General features: G+C 36.6%; 1 protein-coding gene across 7 annotated transcripts in view; it reads right to left on the bottom strand.

Annotated features, from left to right (window-relative positions):
* Syt16 (synaptotagmin 16) overlaps positions 1–5,012 on the bottom strand; it is a 160,230-nt gene extending 155,218 nt beyond the window's left edge. For 6 of the 7 annotated variants that reach the window (XM_010605729.1, XM_010605730.1, XM_010605727.2 and 3 more), the window contains exon 1: positions 4,939–5,012. The gene's annotated coding sequence lies outside the window, so the exon portion shown is untranslated. The remainder of the gene's footprint in view (positions 1–4,938) is intronic. The other variant, XM_033766663.1, reaches the window with a different exon arrangement.
* Between the last annotated feature and the right edge of the window lie 10,771 nt (positions 5,013–15,783).

The raw sequence follows: 15,783 nt of genomic DNA, 5'->3' as shown, positions 1-15,783 counted from the left end.
ACTGATTATTTTTTTAACGATTCCCAGGAATAAGATCTAGGATCGCTCAGCAGAGTTTAATGTTGGAAAGTACTGCAGCTGCTGGCTACAGTCACTATCATACATGTCTGACGAGCTTTTGCTACATCTTTGGGAACATCATTCTCACCCCACTTGGGGAGTGCGGGAGACCACTGTGGGAGCAAACAGGAGAGAAGAGTATCTTGCATCCAATTCTTCATCAATTCTTCTGTTGTGGGATGACTGAAAATCATTCCTGCATGAAGTTTCCACCTTCCTCTCCCGCTGTAGTGGGCAGAATGATGACCCCCCCGGAAAGATATGTCCATTTCCTTATCCCTGGAACCTATGTGTAATACTTTATTTGGAAAAAAAGGTATTTGTAGATATAAATGACTTAAGGATTTAAAACAAGAAAACCTTCCTGGATTATCAGGATGAGGCCTAAATTCAAACACAGAGGACAGAAACACATAGAGAAACACACAGAGGACAGAAAAACTCTTACGTCCCCTTAAACCAGGGAGCATGAGGCCGAGGTGTGAGCTTATCTAACCTGATGTGCTGCTCATTCCTTCTGGCTCCCATTGACCTCCAGAGGAATCAGCTTCTGCCTTAACAGCATTCTCTGTGAACTGTGGAGACCTGGAGTGCCGCCTGGAGAACGTGCCAGCATCACAAACCACAAAACTGGCAAGAGTGGTGCAAAAGGAAAAGTCGGGACCCTTAGAACCATTAAGAATTTCAAGACAGCAACAGTAAAGCATTAACTCAAATGCAGAGCCCTTCTAAGGGGGGCTGGGGGGGGGCCGGGGCAGCTGCACAGGGTGCACGCAGATGAGGACAGCCCTGCCCCCACAGGCCTGGGATAATTCATCTCAGATCCATGTCTCCCACGCTGCACTGACCTTATACTTCTGACAGCAACGCTGTTTTCTGCACCCATATGGGCCTGCAGAAATGTCTAAACATCCGTTTGTATGAACTATTCATCTGAGGAACTGCGGAGGAGGAGTCTTCTTTCCCTCCAACCATCCCACTGCAGGCACCCCAGGCCCACATGGAACCCTTCCTTGATCTCCAGTGTTAGCTCCGAGGGAGAAGCCCACGGTGCCCTGCTCTTCCACGGGCCATGCTGGATTCTACTCTTACTACAGAGTTACAGCCGGGTTCCCACTGTTCCACATCCGCTAATCTTCTCAAGGTGGAGTCTGAGCAATGTCTCAGGCCCTCTGAATCTGCTCTTGTCATCTTCCAAGCCAAAATTTGACCTTTCCAGGAGTGGAACACGATTCTTCTTCTGCCCTTGCCTGGGAAGAACTGTTTTTCCTTCATCCTTTCTGCACTGCGCCTCTTCAAATGAGGGTCTTTGTTCCAAAATAGAACTTATGCCTTTGTTACACAAAGAAAGCCTTTTGGGGAATAAAACAGAATACCATTCTCATCTCTCCTCCCTCAGATACACTTCTTTAAAAGCTACCTCACTGTGAGATTTTAATTTTTAATCAACTTTCTATCTCACAGCAAAACAAAAGCTTCTTTATTACAAGTAGAATTTACCTTTCCCCAAAGTGATCACTATCAGTGAACAATACAGCACCTTAAAGAAATCAAATAATGAATATAAAACATTTCACAGATACATAGCAGTAATAAGTGCTAAATAAATGACAGTTGCCAATTATCACTATTATTATCTGCATTATTAGCAAGATATCATTTCGTATTATTTTCCCCCTTACCCTAGTTCCAGATGGAAAGTGGTGTGAATATTCTTCAAACTTTGAAAAATATATGGCCCAAAGAAAGGTATTTTGTCAATTAAATAACTTTTGCATAGTAAGTTCAGAAAATAAATTGTTGTTCCTGCCTCTCTGATATTACCAGATAAGCAAAGATCAGAACTGCACATAGATTATAATGATAAATGAGGTCACTGATATTCAGCCATTTTATCTATAATACAGTTCAATCTAAGAGTAGAATGGTCTAGGTGATTTTTTTCATTTTTATTAGGTCTCTTCCATTCACAAACCAAGCTACAGAAGAGGTTGCCGTGGTAACCTTATGAACCAAACAGGATCACAGAATAAGAATTGAGAGAGACCTAGTCCAGACTCATCAATTTGCAAATGAGGACTTAAGACTCAGAGAGGCCAAACAAGTTTCCCACAATACCACAGCCAATTAGCGGCAAAACTAACTTTATTGCACCATGCTTCTTTCCACACCAGGCTGCCTTGCTTTCTTCTTTGTCATAAAATATGCTTTCATATTTGTCAAAATATGTTTAGAACATCCCAACTTCAGAGAAATCAGTGCTCTGAGGATGGTATTAAGGCAAATGCTGAAGGTTAGATGAAATCTGGAATAGAAGCATGTTTTTTAAAGACTTTTGATCAATGACAATTAAACCTTTAAAAAGAGAAATGTCAAAATGAAGGTGTTTGCTTTTTGGACATTATTATTTGGAGATTCTCCTGAATTAGCTATTTTTAAAAGCTCCCTTCATATGACCCCACTCTGAATTTAAGATGTGTATTTTTCAGTGTCTTTTGAGCTAACAGCTTCTGGCTCATGCTTTACTTTTATTGTTTCAACATTATCTTCAAACCTCAACTTATTTGCAAGTATAATTCATAACTGTCTCTAAAATAACATGTCAAACAAGACAAAAAAGAAATATTTTAAAAAGCTCCAACCTTAGTGCTTTGCACTCATTATAGTTTGCAAAGGAGAAAATATTACCAACTTCAATTTCCCAAAGTACTAACAGCAGATTCATGTGTGATGTTACTCTTAGAAGCTGTCACTTGTTAATACTACCCAGCTGTGGTCCAAGTTAGGACTTTCACCATAGGCCCAATGTTAGTATCTTGACCAAATTAATTCATGTAATCTAGAAATACCCTGCCAGATTTCTATTCATAATCGCAATATGCAGCTGAGGAAATGAGTTCAGAATGGTTACATGATTTGCCAAGGTCATATAACAAGTAGCACTCAGTCTGAACGGAGAATGTAGAATAGTTATGAGTCTTCCCACCAGACCACTCCACAACCAAGCCTAGGTATGTTCATCCCACTTACTTATGTCCCAACTGGGACAAGAGTCTCTAAACTATTCATAAGTCCCCAGTTTTACATGAGAAACTGTATGTGAATATTCCATTCTATTTTCAGAAGATGAATCAGATGTCCCAAGTGGAGATCAAAAATCATGGCAACATGCCCGATAAATATCCTGTTCTGCAGTTTATACCTTTCCCCATTACCGTCTCAAATAGTGATTTTTTTTTCATTCACAAATTCTTTGACACTCTTTCCCTCAACAAATACAGGATAAGTTCCCTTCCCTTCAGAGTGGCCTATATTCAGTGAGTGAGCAGAAGATGACAGAGTGACAATGTGTGACTTCTCAGTCTTGGTTACAGAAGAAACTGCAGTTCCTTCTTGCTCTCAGTGGATCTCTCGCTAAGAGGAAGCCAGCTGCCATGCCATACAGAATTCAAGTAGCCCTGGGAATCATCTCTTCAGGAACAGGGAGGCCTCTTGCACTCCTGGAAGTGACTCTGACAGCCATACACCACCCAACCCAGTGCAGCAGCGCAGCTGACCCCTCCTCCTGAGGGACCTTGATCTAGAACTACTCAACCATGACACTCCTAGATTCTCAAAATTAAAAAACAGTCAGGTAAATGTTTATAGTTCTGCACTCCTAAAATTTGGGGTAATTTGTTACGAAACAATAGAAAGGCAGCATTTTTATTCCTAAACTATGCTTTTTCAATATATTTATTAGTATCTATTAATTTTACACAATATTTGGTTTCAATATTTTCGTACATACATATAAAATAATTTGAACTTATCCATCTTCTTACCCTCTCTTATATCCTCTCGCTCTTGACTTTATTTCCTCCCTCTTGTCTAATACTCCCTTCTACTTTAATTTTTTTAAGAATCCACTCATTAGGGATAACATGATACTTGTCTTTCTGACTCTGGCTTTTTTTAGCTTAACATGATGCTTCTAATTTCATCTATTTTCCTGCAAGTGATATGTAAATTATGCCTTTTTATAGCCAAACAAAGAGCTGAACATGGTTACATAAGCCAATGCACGGATAAGTCAAATATTCTGCGTGGTCCATGCTCACTTAGGACACCCCAGAGGAGGAAGGACTGGACAGTGTTCTCCAGACCATGGGCTTGCTCAGAAGAGAGTGTAAGGTTGCTCCTTGACCACTCCATCATACCCCTCATGCCACGTGGTATGAGGCAGGCAGTTAACAGACTGACAAAAAGGAGCAAAGCCCTTCCCTATAAGGTACAAGTGCTTTCTTTCAGGGCATAGCTTCTGTGTGATGATAACCAGAACACCACGATGACATGCACTACTAAGTACCTCAGCGGTTGAAGGTAGAATATGTCCCTGAGGAGCAAGAAGTCAATTGTTTCTTTATTTTTCCTTCATCAAGTTGAATGTCGTGAGTAAATGATGTAGTACACTCAGTGGGCTTTATGAGTGAAAATCTCCCTGTGGAAAAGTAATTTGTCCTACAAGGTAAGAGTGGCCCCCAAACAGCTAAGAAGTAAAATATCAACATCATAAGGCTAAAGGACATCAAGGATCTTGTCAATCAAAATACACATTTTCTTCTAACTTTAGCCAGAGGTAAATTCAACATAAGACAACTAGAGAGATAGGAAGTGTTGGGCTGGCTTTTCCATCTTCTCTTCAAACTCTAAAGAGAGCATGACTTTCATAAAGATGAGATTCTTTAGTAATGTCCATTCATTGTCCACCACCACAGCTCCTAAAGAGTTCACGTGTGACTTCTTACTGGGGCCCATTCTGGAAACGAAGATACCCTTCCCCTGGCCCAAACTACAGAGAGATGTCAAGCTCGGGAGAATAGGAAACATGATGCTTACCCAGCCCCTTGTGGATCTGAGTCTTGTCTTTCGAGTGCTTTCTTTTTCCTCGTTGCTCCAGGAATGGAAGACCTCCTATGGTTTCAAAACACAGCTTCTTGTTGATAAAGAGGAAGAGGACTGCCAGAAGAACAATGAAGACCCCAACAGCAGACAAGAGCCCAATGGCTTCAGGAGTGACTGACGAGAGAACACAAAGAAAAAATATCACCACAATTCAATGGATCCAACTTTTGGTTCTTTATTTTTATTGATTAGAATGACAAACACTCTACAAGTCCTTACCCCAACTAAAATCCCCAGGACTATGTATGGGGAAAGGAAGAGGACCTGTCATCTGGCAAGGCTGACTTATATAACAGACCTCCATACTTCTGCATGTATAGTTTCTTCTACCCAGAGTACAGCTCTTCTTATGCCTGGCATCATCTTAGGGTTCAACTTTAAATGCACACACTTTAAGAGAGAGCCATCAAATAGTTCAAGCTGGAAATAGATGACTGATGCTATAAAAGCAAATCTCAGAAAACTACAGCTGCCTGAAGCTTACAAAACAAAGTTGAGACAAACTTTCGGATGGATACTTCTATCAATATTTGCAATTAGAAGAAAAGTCACTTGCTATTTACTTACATTTTTGTAAAGCCAGCTGTGTGATATGATGGTGATTATCAATGGTAGTACATCAATTAGTAATGCCGTCTATATAGGAATTAAAATTTTTACTAACATTTCAAAATTTGGGAAAATAAAATTCTACTTTCTCCTTATCCTCTTCTTCTAATTAAAAAAAGTTGATCTTAAAGTGGCATTGCTTCAATATTACTCAATGTACTTTAAACAGTCAATAAAGAAATCCAGAAATTAACATTACAGAATATATGTCAAGGGGCTGGGGATTTAGCTCAGCGGTTTGGTGGCCTGCCTTGCAAGCACAAAGACCCGAGTTCAATCCCTGGTACCAAAAAAACAAAAAAAGAACATATGTCAATAAGAGTGATTCATGGGAGCAAGTTACATGTGAAAGTTTATGAAATAAATTATCCTATGAGCAGCTCTAATTCTTAAGCAAGTTTAATTTATTGTTTAATAATATGAAGGTGTAATAATCACCTCACCTCAGCATTCTGATAGAGAAAGTATGAATCAAACCTGTCCAAATCCCATGAAAATATAAATGATAAATGATACTCCATCTCTGAAGCAATCTAGTGGCAAGCCAATATAAGAACAAAACAGAGGAATAGCAGGCAAGAAAAATCATTTTACAGACTTTTAAATGACATATCTGCTATCAAAATAAGCATCTACTATGAAAATATATGCACACATTGATTATCTCCTCTCCTGTTAAAGGCACTGTGCAGTAGTAGGAGCGACAGGCATAGACAGGCTCAGCTGTCCCAGTGCTTGGGTCAAAAATCGCACTCTACCACTTATTATTTGTGTGGCTTTGGGCAAATTATCAACCTCTCTCTGCTCCAGTTTCTTAAACTATAAAGGAGAAAAAGGGACCTAAATCCAACGACAAGTGTCCTTATGATGAGAAAATAAGACACAAAGAGATGAAAGCTATGTAAAAATAGGGACAGAGATTGAAGTTGTGAAGCCTAACTTAAATCAAGGAACTCCAAGTGTTGCTGGCTATCACCAGAAACTAAGAAGCAAGCATGGAACTGATTGTCACTCAGGACCTTGGAGGGACCAATCCTGAAAAATACCTTAACTTAGAACTTCACACCTCTAAAATTGAGAGAATAAATTTTTGAGGTCCTAAACTACTGTATTTGTAGTGATTTGTGACAATTACTCTAGGTCAATAATATATAGTCAAATGATTTTCCATTACCCACAAGATAAAATCTATAAGAATTCTATAACTTGGTCTATAAGTCCCTTTACGACTCAACTATTGATTCCTGCCTTTGTCAGTCATCCCTTTCCACCATAAAATTCTTTTCACTGCTCTATGCATCTATTTCTTGTTCTCTGAACATAGCTCACCTCTAGACCTCTGTATATTCTCTTTCAACCCTATGGGATGATTGCTTGCCTTTCCTCTGGCTAACTCTGGCACTGCGCTTCCTCCAAAAGCCTGTCTTGCTTCTCTTGTTGAGGTTGCATGTGTGTTCCCACCCACCAAGCCCTTGGCAGCTTTGTCAACAGTTTTCAAGTGTTAAGTTTTAAATTTCATGAAGCAAGGCCTGTGTTTGAATTGTTCATTTATTCTCAGCAGCAGAAAAATGACAACAATTCAGGAAATATTTGTTGAATGAATAAATTTTGAAACTTCTTTGTTATACTACGTTGATAAATGTACATATCAATGAAAAGTCTTGGAAAGAAAAGATATACCTCAAGTGAGTCAGTAAAACTCTCAACACAGGGCATGATTTATGCAAAATACACCCTAGAAAAAAGAGGGTTTAGCTGTCATTCATAATCAGAACCATATGTACTTTACAATGCTATTCATTAAGCTAAATTTTTACTTTTGAATTTTAAAGGTTACTTTTCACTTATAAAAATAACATAAAACTTAGTACAAAAGATCTACAAAATATGGAGAAAAATCATCACCAAGTTTGTACTGATTTATTTCCCCAGAAAACTAATACACTACCTTAGGATCCAGCAGGAGAAAAACTTTACCTGCTAAAACCCATTTATTAAGACTAGGAGCACTCTTTGAAATAAATAAACACCAATACAAGCCTGCAAGAATCACAAAGAACTGAGCAAACATGAGACCACAAAAGGAAATGAATAAAGATCTAGAATTTGGCCTGAAAGAAATGGAAACTCATGAACTATTTAACTACAACACAAAGTTATCTCAAAGAAGTTTTGTGTGCTACAAGATAACCCAAATAACAACTTAATGAATCAGGAAAATGATATATGAACAAAAGAAGAAATAGAAACTATGAAAAAGACTAAAACAGAAATCCTAGAAGACACACTAAGATATAGTGACTGAACTGAGCAGAGAATAAATCAATATCAAACATATACAAAAGATTCATCTAGATTTAAGAACAAACAGAGGCTGAAAGTTGCAGAGGTAGCTGAAGACACTCCATTAAAATGGTAACCAAAGAACAGTGGGGTGACTACACTCATATCAGATAAAAATAGACTAAGCCAAAAACTGCCACTGGAGATAAAGAAGGGCATTATTCAATGAAAAAGGGTCAATTCACCAGAAATATATAATTATAAATATAAATGTACCCAACATCAAAGAACCTAATATACAAAGCAAATATTGACATATTTGAAGTGAGAAGAAGCAGCAGTACAAAAATAATAAGAGAATTTAATCTCTACAATGTATAGATCATCAGGATAGAAAATCAATAAGGAGGGCCAGGGATTTAGCTCAGCAGTTCGGTGGCCTGCCTTGCAAGCACAAGGACCCAAGTTCAATCCCCAGTACAAAAAAAAAAAAAGAAAAGAAAATCAATAAGGAAACAGCAGAGGTAAGCAACAGTATAAGCCAAATCAACAGAGCAGATGAATAGACAGTAATGCACTCAGCAATAAAATACTCTTCTTTTCAAGTGCAGACAGAAAATTCTTGTACACACAGTATTTTGAGTCACAAAATAAAATATAAGAAGATTCAAATCATTATAAGTACCTCTGGCCACAATGGAATGAAACAGGAAATCAATAAAAAATAAAACAGGTAAATTCACAAACACATGTTAATTAAACAATACACTCAAGTATTAGGCCAAAGAATAAATAAAAAAGAAATTGGAAAATATCTTAAGAATGTGATAGCCAGCCTGACTCCATTTGTGTAAAGTCAAGTGATTCTGAGTGGTTGCCTCCCCCTTCTTTCTTGGGAGTCCCCTCAGTTAATGCCTGACAGACCACCACATCCTGTTTGATAGAGCAATCTGCAACTATACATTATCTTTACAACCTTGTGAACAGGCTACTCCAAACCTGTGTGATATTTTGTTTCAACTAAACTGTGTGAAACTTTCCCTGACCCCCACTAATTTGGCAAAGTTTTGCTCTTGTGAAATTTCACTTATGCTCCCCTCTCCCTGAACCCTCCCCAATTAGAAGAGGCATTTAAAAGGAGCCCACAAGCCTGCTTTCCTCCTGGAGAGATTTTCCAGCGGGATCTGCTCTCAAACACTGGCAATACAGAATTTAAATTTGGAAAGATACCCAGCAGAGTGATGGTTGGGTCAAATGGAACCTCTAGTCCCAGCTCTTTGAGGTAAGAATTAAAAGAATCATATCGCAGAGATATACGCACACCTATGTTTATAGTGGCACAGTTTGTAACAGCTAAAACTTGGAAACAACCCATTTGCCCATCAGTTGGAAGCTGGATAAAGAAGATGTGGTTTTTCTATAAAATGGACTATTACTCAGCCATAAATAATGAGAAATTAGATTCATTCATAGGAAAATGGATACATATTGAGGATATACTCTTAAGTGAAATAAGTCACACATGTGTAAATACTGAATAGTTTCTCTGGTGTGAATAAACTATAATAGTACATAAGATCCTAATGATATAATTGACAATGTGAAATAGGAAGAAAGGGGCCAAAGGTGTAGGGAAAGTGGGAAGGGTAGGGGAAAGCTAATAAGGGAAAAGAAAAAATATGAGAAAATGAAAAAATGGAAATGAAGTGTTTGTAAATGAGGAGAGGAGGAGGGGGTGAAGGGAGGGCAGGGACAAGGGGAAAAAGAGAAACAAGCTGTCATATAAAGGTACAGGATCCCAGTGATGAATGTAACTGTACTGTATACCTAAAATGTACCAATAAACTCATGAGGAAAAAAAAAAAAGAATTAAAATTTGGCTCAGGGTGGTTATTCTCTATAACCTCTCGCAATTAAGTATAACAAGAAAAACAGCAATGAAACATAACATGCCAAAATGTACAGAATGCTAAAAAAGCAGTATTAAAAAATAAACTTATTTGCATAAACATTTACATTAAATAACGATCTCCAACAAAAAAAAATTCTGATTCTTAAAAAAATAGAAAAAGAATAAAATATAGCAGAAAGAAGAGACCAATAAAAGATAAACCAGAAATACATGTTAAAGAAAAGAGTAAAGAAAAAAATAAAGCAACAAACCCTAAATTTAAAAAAAGAGAAGATTCAAAGAAATAAAACTGGGAAGAGGATGGGCTGGGGATTTAGCTCAGTGGTTCCAGAGCCTGACTCACAAGCAGAAGGACCTGAGTTCAATTCCCAGTACCAAAAAAAAAAAAAAAAAAAAAAAAAAAAAAAAAAAAAAAACTGGAAAAAGGCATTAAAAAGAACCCATAAATAAAATGAATTATAAATAACTATTGTGAATAATTTTACACCAACAAATTGGAAACCTAAAACTGAACTAGCAAGAAAAAGAAAATATCTGAGCAGATCAACAACAAATTAGAATGTTGAAAGCATTTTTAAAAACTAACCAAGAAAAGCCCGTGACAAGGTAATTTCACAGGTGAATTCCAGAAAACATTGAAAGAATTAATAGCAATCCTTCTTAAACTTTTCCAAAAAGTAAGATAGAGAGCACTTACAAATAAATTCTATGAAGCTAGTACCACCTAGTACCAAACAGGTCCTACAAAAAAAGAAATCTATAATGGTCTGACAAACATTAAGTGCAAAAATCTTCATGAAAATTCCAGCAAACTTAATTGAACAGCACATCAAAAGGATCACATACCCATGCCAAGTGGGATGTATCCCTGGGATGCAAGAATAGTTCAACATACACTGATCAATCAATAAAGAGGCCACATTAAAACAGTGAAGAATAAAAATCACATGATCAATAGGTGCAAAAAGACATTTAATAAAATCCAACATTATTTCATAATAAAAACTTCACACATCAGAAACAGAAATAAATTACTTTAATAAAATAAAGACCACTTGTGAAATAAGCATAACTGTAACTTTCCCTCTGAGGTCAAGAAGAGGCAAGGATGCCTACTTTTGCCTCTTTAAAAGTATTCTTCTACATAGTCCTAGAATATCCAGCCAGAGAAATCAGGCAAGAAAATGATAAAATTAAAAAGCATAGAAAAAAGTAAAACTATCTCTATCTGCAGATAATATGATCATATATGCAGAAAAGCTTAAACAGTACCAAAAAACTTTGAATAAGTGAATTTACTAAAGATACGGGATATAAAATTAAGGTATAAAAATCAATTTTATATTTACACATTAGCAATGATCAACTTGACAACTCTTCAAAAAGCCAATTTCATTTACATCATCATCAATAAAGTATTTAGGAAAATGCAATCAAGGAGCAAAAAGACATATACTAAACACTTTATAATGTTGATGAAAGAAAGTTTGTAAATGGAAAGACATTCTATGATCATAGATTAATATTGCTAAATTATGCATATTTCTGAAATCTATAGACTCAATGCAGTCCCTATCAAAATATCTCTAAGGTGTTGTTTTACAGAAAAAAATAATCCTAAAACTCATTCAGAACAAGATTGTGAATAGCCAAAGCAATCCTGAACAAGAAAAACAAAGCCCCTGATGTCAAAACAGATTATAAAGCTACAGTAATAAAAACTATATGGACATAAAAACAGATACAAAAAATTTTACCAGCTACTCCTCAGACAAAGGACTACCATACAGAATATATAAAGAATTCAAAACAATCATACCTACCAAATACAAAGACCTGATTCAAAATGGGCATCTGAAATGAATAGACATTACTCAGACAAACAAGTAAAAGCAGCAAATAAATATATGAAAAAATGTTCCACATCACGGGTCATTCGAGAGATGCAGATGAAAACAACGCTGAGATTCCACCTCACCCCAGAAAGAATGGTTGCTATCAAGAAATCAACCAATAACAAACGCTGGTGGGGCTGTGGTGAGAAAGGAACCCTTCTCCATTGTTGGTCGGAGTGCAGACTGGTGCAAACTCTGTGGAAATCAGTGTGCAGATACCTCAAAGTACTAGGATTAGAGGTTCCATTTGGCCCAGCTATCCCTCTGCTGGGTACCTTTCCAACAGAATTAAAGGAATCAGACCATAGTAATATATGTGTACCACGTTTATAGCGACACCATTCATAATAGCTAAAACTTGGAAACAACCCAAATGCCCATCATCTGGAGACTGGATAAAGCAGATGTGGTTTTTCTACAAAATAGAGTATTACTCAGCCATAAAGAATGAGAAACTAGAAACATTTATAACTAAATGGATGCACATTTATGCTATGCTCTTAAGTGAAATAAATAGGACACACTCGAATAGTTTCTCTGGTGTAAAAAACTAAACGTGTAAATAAGGTTCAAATGGTTTAATTGAGAGTGTGAAATAGGAATAAAATGCCTAAAGGGGAAGTGGGAAGGAGAGGGGAAAGGGAAAAGAAAAAATGTGAAAAAAGGAAAAAATGGAAACAAAACCTTTGTAAAAAGGAAAGGGTGAAAGGGGTGAAGGGAGGGCAGGGGTGTGGAGAACAAACAAGAACCAAGATACATCATGTAGTGGTACAAGATCCCAGTGATAAATGTAACTGTATTGTTTGCTTTAAATGAACCAATAAATTTAATGGGGAAAAAAAACACAACAACTAGGTAGACAGGAGAACTAGTGGTTCTTAGGTGCTGGGAAAAGGAGAAAATGGAGAGTTTGTGTTTAATAAATAGAGAGTTTTAGTTATGCAAAATAAATAAGATCTGGAGATCTATTGCACAGAATTTGGTATTTTAATGGATAATTTAAAAATTACTAGGAGGTAGATCTTATATTAAATGCTTTCAACCTCAAAAAAGGCCAGGGGATAGAATGAAAGATTCAGAGGTGACAGGTATGTTAATGCTATTGATGTTGACGAGAGCTGGATCATTTCACAGCTTTATGCTTATCCTTAAACGCTGCACGCTCTATACACTAAGTATCCATAGATTATTTATACCAATTGTATCTCAATAAAGTGGTTTTAAAAAAATTTGTGATGTAATATTGATACCTGCTACAACATGGATGAAGCTTGAAAATATTGTTGGAATGGTTGTGAATTTTATGTTGTAAAATTTTTAACTCAAAAAATGGTTTTAAATTCCAAATATATCATTTTTAAAAAGACTGAAAAGAAATGTATGAAGAATCATAATTGGGGTTTTGTTTTTAATTCTTAGTTGTAAGAGATCTTCAGGTCTGAACATTTTGTAATTCAACACTTAGAATTAAAAATAAAGCTTAACTATCACAAGTCATGAGAGCAGTGGTCAGCTCAGTATTATAATTAATACATAATGCTGAACACAGTAAGCCAAAAGCTTTATTAGTGTAAGCCAAAGCATGTTTGATATCTCATTTGGGTTTAAACAAAGTTAGACTTTGACAGGAAAGCTTGAAAGACATTTTGCATCCCTTATATATAAATCCTATAGTGAAGAACAACTATTACATAGATCATCTGTGACAGATGACAAGGACACATATGTCACAAAACTCAAGTGCCATCTGCAGAGTAATTCATCTAATTATTTCAGTAATTACTAAATTGGAAATCAGATGGCTGTAAAGTTCGGTTCCATAGTTCATGTTGAAAGCTTCCTCCAACTTAACTGTATCTCTGAGATGCCACTGGACAACCCCATCTGTTGATTTCTAAGCAATGGCTCAAAGAGAAAGTGGCGCACACTATATAAAGAGAAAGGCCTCTGCATGACACAGACACTAGATGATCATAAATTTCATTTCATAGCTATTGAAGGGGTTTTAAAAGAAGGCTAATCAATTGCAGCTGTCTGACTCACCACAAGAACTAGAAATCATTTGAGAAATTCGAAAAAGTACTTCACAAAATGATTAGAACCAAAATTAACTGAACAATCACAGAATAAATGAAAGAATAAAATTATAATTTCTCAGGCACTTTCCTGTTACCAACTCTGGAAGTGAGAGGAGTCTCATCAAAAACATAAGGAAAATCTAAGATAAAACCTGAAGATTGTTCATTTATACACTCCTCCCTTTTTAGGGTATCCATGAATGTGAAAGTCCTCTTGTCATTGATATAATCTTAATTTAATTCATCCTTTTAAAAAAGCAGCATGACTTTGAAATTGTTTTTGTGATGTTTTCAAGCACTGTCAGGCAGCAGAAGTCCCTGGCTCAAATCTCAGTTTTGTTCACCTTAAGATTATGGTGTTACCTAGACATGTCTACATTCTTCTCCAGATATCTATATACCTAAAGACCCGAGGAACCTCATAGGAAAGCCAGTGAACATGGTCAGAGAGCAGGTAAGCTGAGTACAGCACAAGGGTCTACCACTTGGGTTGACCCAGTCCCAGACTCTTCTGGTACTAGGACAAGGAACTGACAACAAAAGATATAGCATTAGATATCAGCAACTTGTGCAAAACAAGGAGATATTTTCAAAGGCAAAATCAACAGCAATGAGAACTGAGACTCTACATCCCAGAAATCAACAGGACAAAGAAAGCAGCTGGCTCCAGAATCAGTCTTGGTAACTTTAAGTGCCATCAACAATAGAAGGGTCACTACAGGAGCCAGAGAAAGAGAGAAAACACAGTATGAGCCACAGGCTTGCGCTACATGCTATATGACAGATTCCCTGAAGACCCCAGAACTACTTGGCAGGCATTATATGAGAGTTGAAAGTTTTTACAAAGAAGATGTAAACAAAGAATGTTTGGACCATTTTCTACCTTTGGACCAGCATAATCATAGAAACTGTTTATGTTCAGACTTTCATAGCAATCTTCACAAATAGAAGCCTTGAAATGAGAAACTTTTAAGAGTTGAACACCAATATGTCTATCTCCATAGACAGCTACCTCAATACATGAATTCAAATATCTAAACAATTGGGCTTATTATTCATTAGTTGTTTATGCAAACAACTACAAAGTTAGATAAGCCACATTAATACAGAACAAGTTAAAGTGGGAGCTTTAAATTCCCTTTTTTCCTATGATGCATATATAACTAAAAAAGAAAGAGTCTTTGACAAATAAAAGCATATTATTTTGCGAATCTCCTAAATTTAGAACTAGTTAGGCCAAAGCTAACTTCAATAAATTTCATTAAGGGGCAATCATCTTCCTAAAACTTTCTTGAACTGTGAAATACGTATTTATATACATTTAAAATATAGTAAAAAATAGGCAGTTCCATTTAAATTTTCTTCCAAGTACCTAAAAGGATATGCTAAAGTCCTTAGAAGGAAAAAAATAGATCTTTCAAAAAACAGGGGCAAAAAGTGGCTTAATGAAACCTAAGTGAGATGTTAACATGTTCCAAAATAAAACATAGCAACATATGGAATCACTAGCAACCAATCAGTTCTCAAAACACTTAAGAATATAGCAGTTGGGGGGGTATGCATAAGTGCTATCTTTAATATAGAAATATATGTGCATTGAAATGTGCCCATCTTCTAAAAGTTAAATAACCTATTTGCTTTACAAGTTTAAGTGTAAATTCCCACTTAGTATTCACACACACACACACACACACACACACACACACATATATATATCTACATGCTTTTCCAGAAGCCCAGACATCTCAGCAAGCTTGCTTTCCTTGCCCTTTACTACTTGGATGTCAGCTCAGAAAATGAGTTGAAAGCAGAAAATTCACCAGTGGCCCCCAAAGGGAATCTTTGAGATGCTCCTTACTTGTCTGAGTTTGCCTGGACCCTTCAGCTATTCTCCACTCTCCCCAGAGCTCTGTTTTCAATTTTTCTCCATCTTCCCAGACGAAGAAGGAGATAGGAGAATAAAAAGAAGAATTAGGCAATTTTGCCAGTTTATAAAGCCACT

The sequence above is a fragment of the Fukomys damarensis genome, unplaced genomic scaffold (genome assembly GCF_012274545.1).
Source record: "Fukomys damarensis isolate Sample0158 unplaced genomic scaffold, DMR_v1.0_HiC HiC_scaffold_21, whole genome shotgun sequence".
NCBI lineage: Eukaryota > Metazoa > Chordata > Mammalia > Rodentia > Bathyergidae > Fukomys > Fukomys damarensis.
Note: the sequence above shows the minus strand (reverse complement) of the source record. Positions and strands in the feature narration are given on the sequence as shown.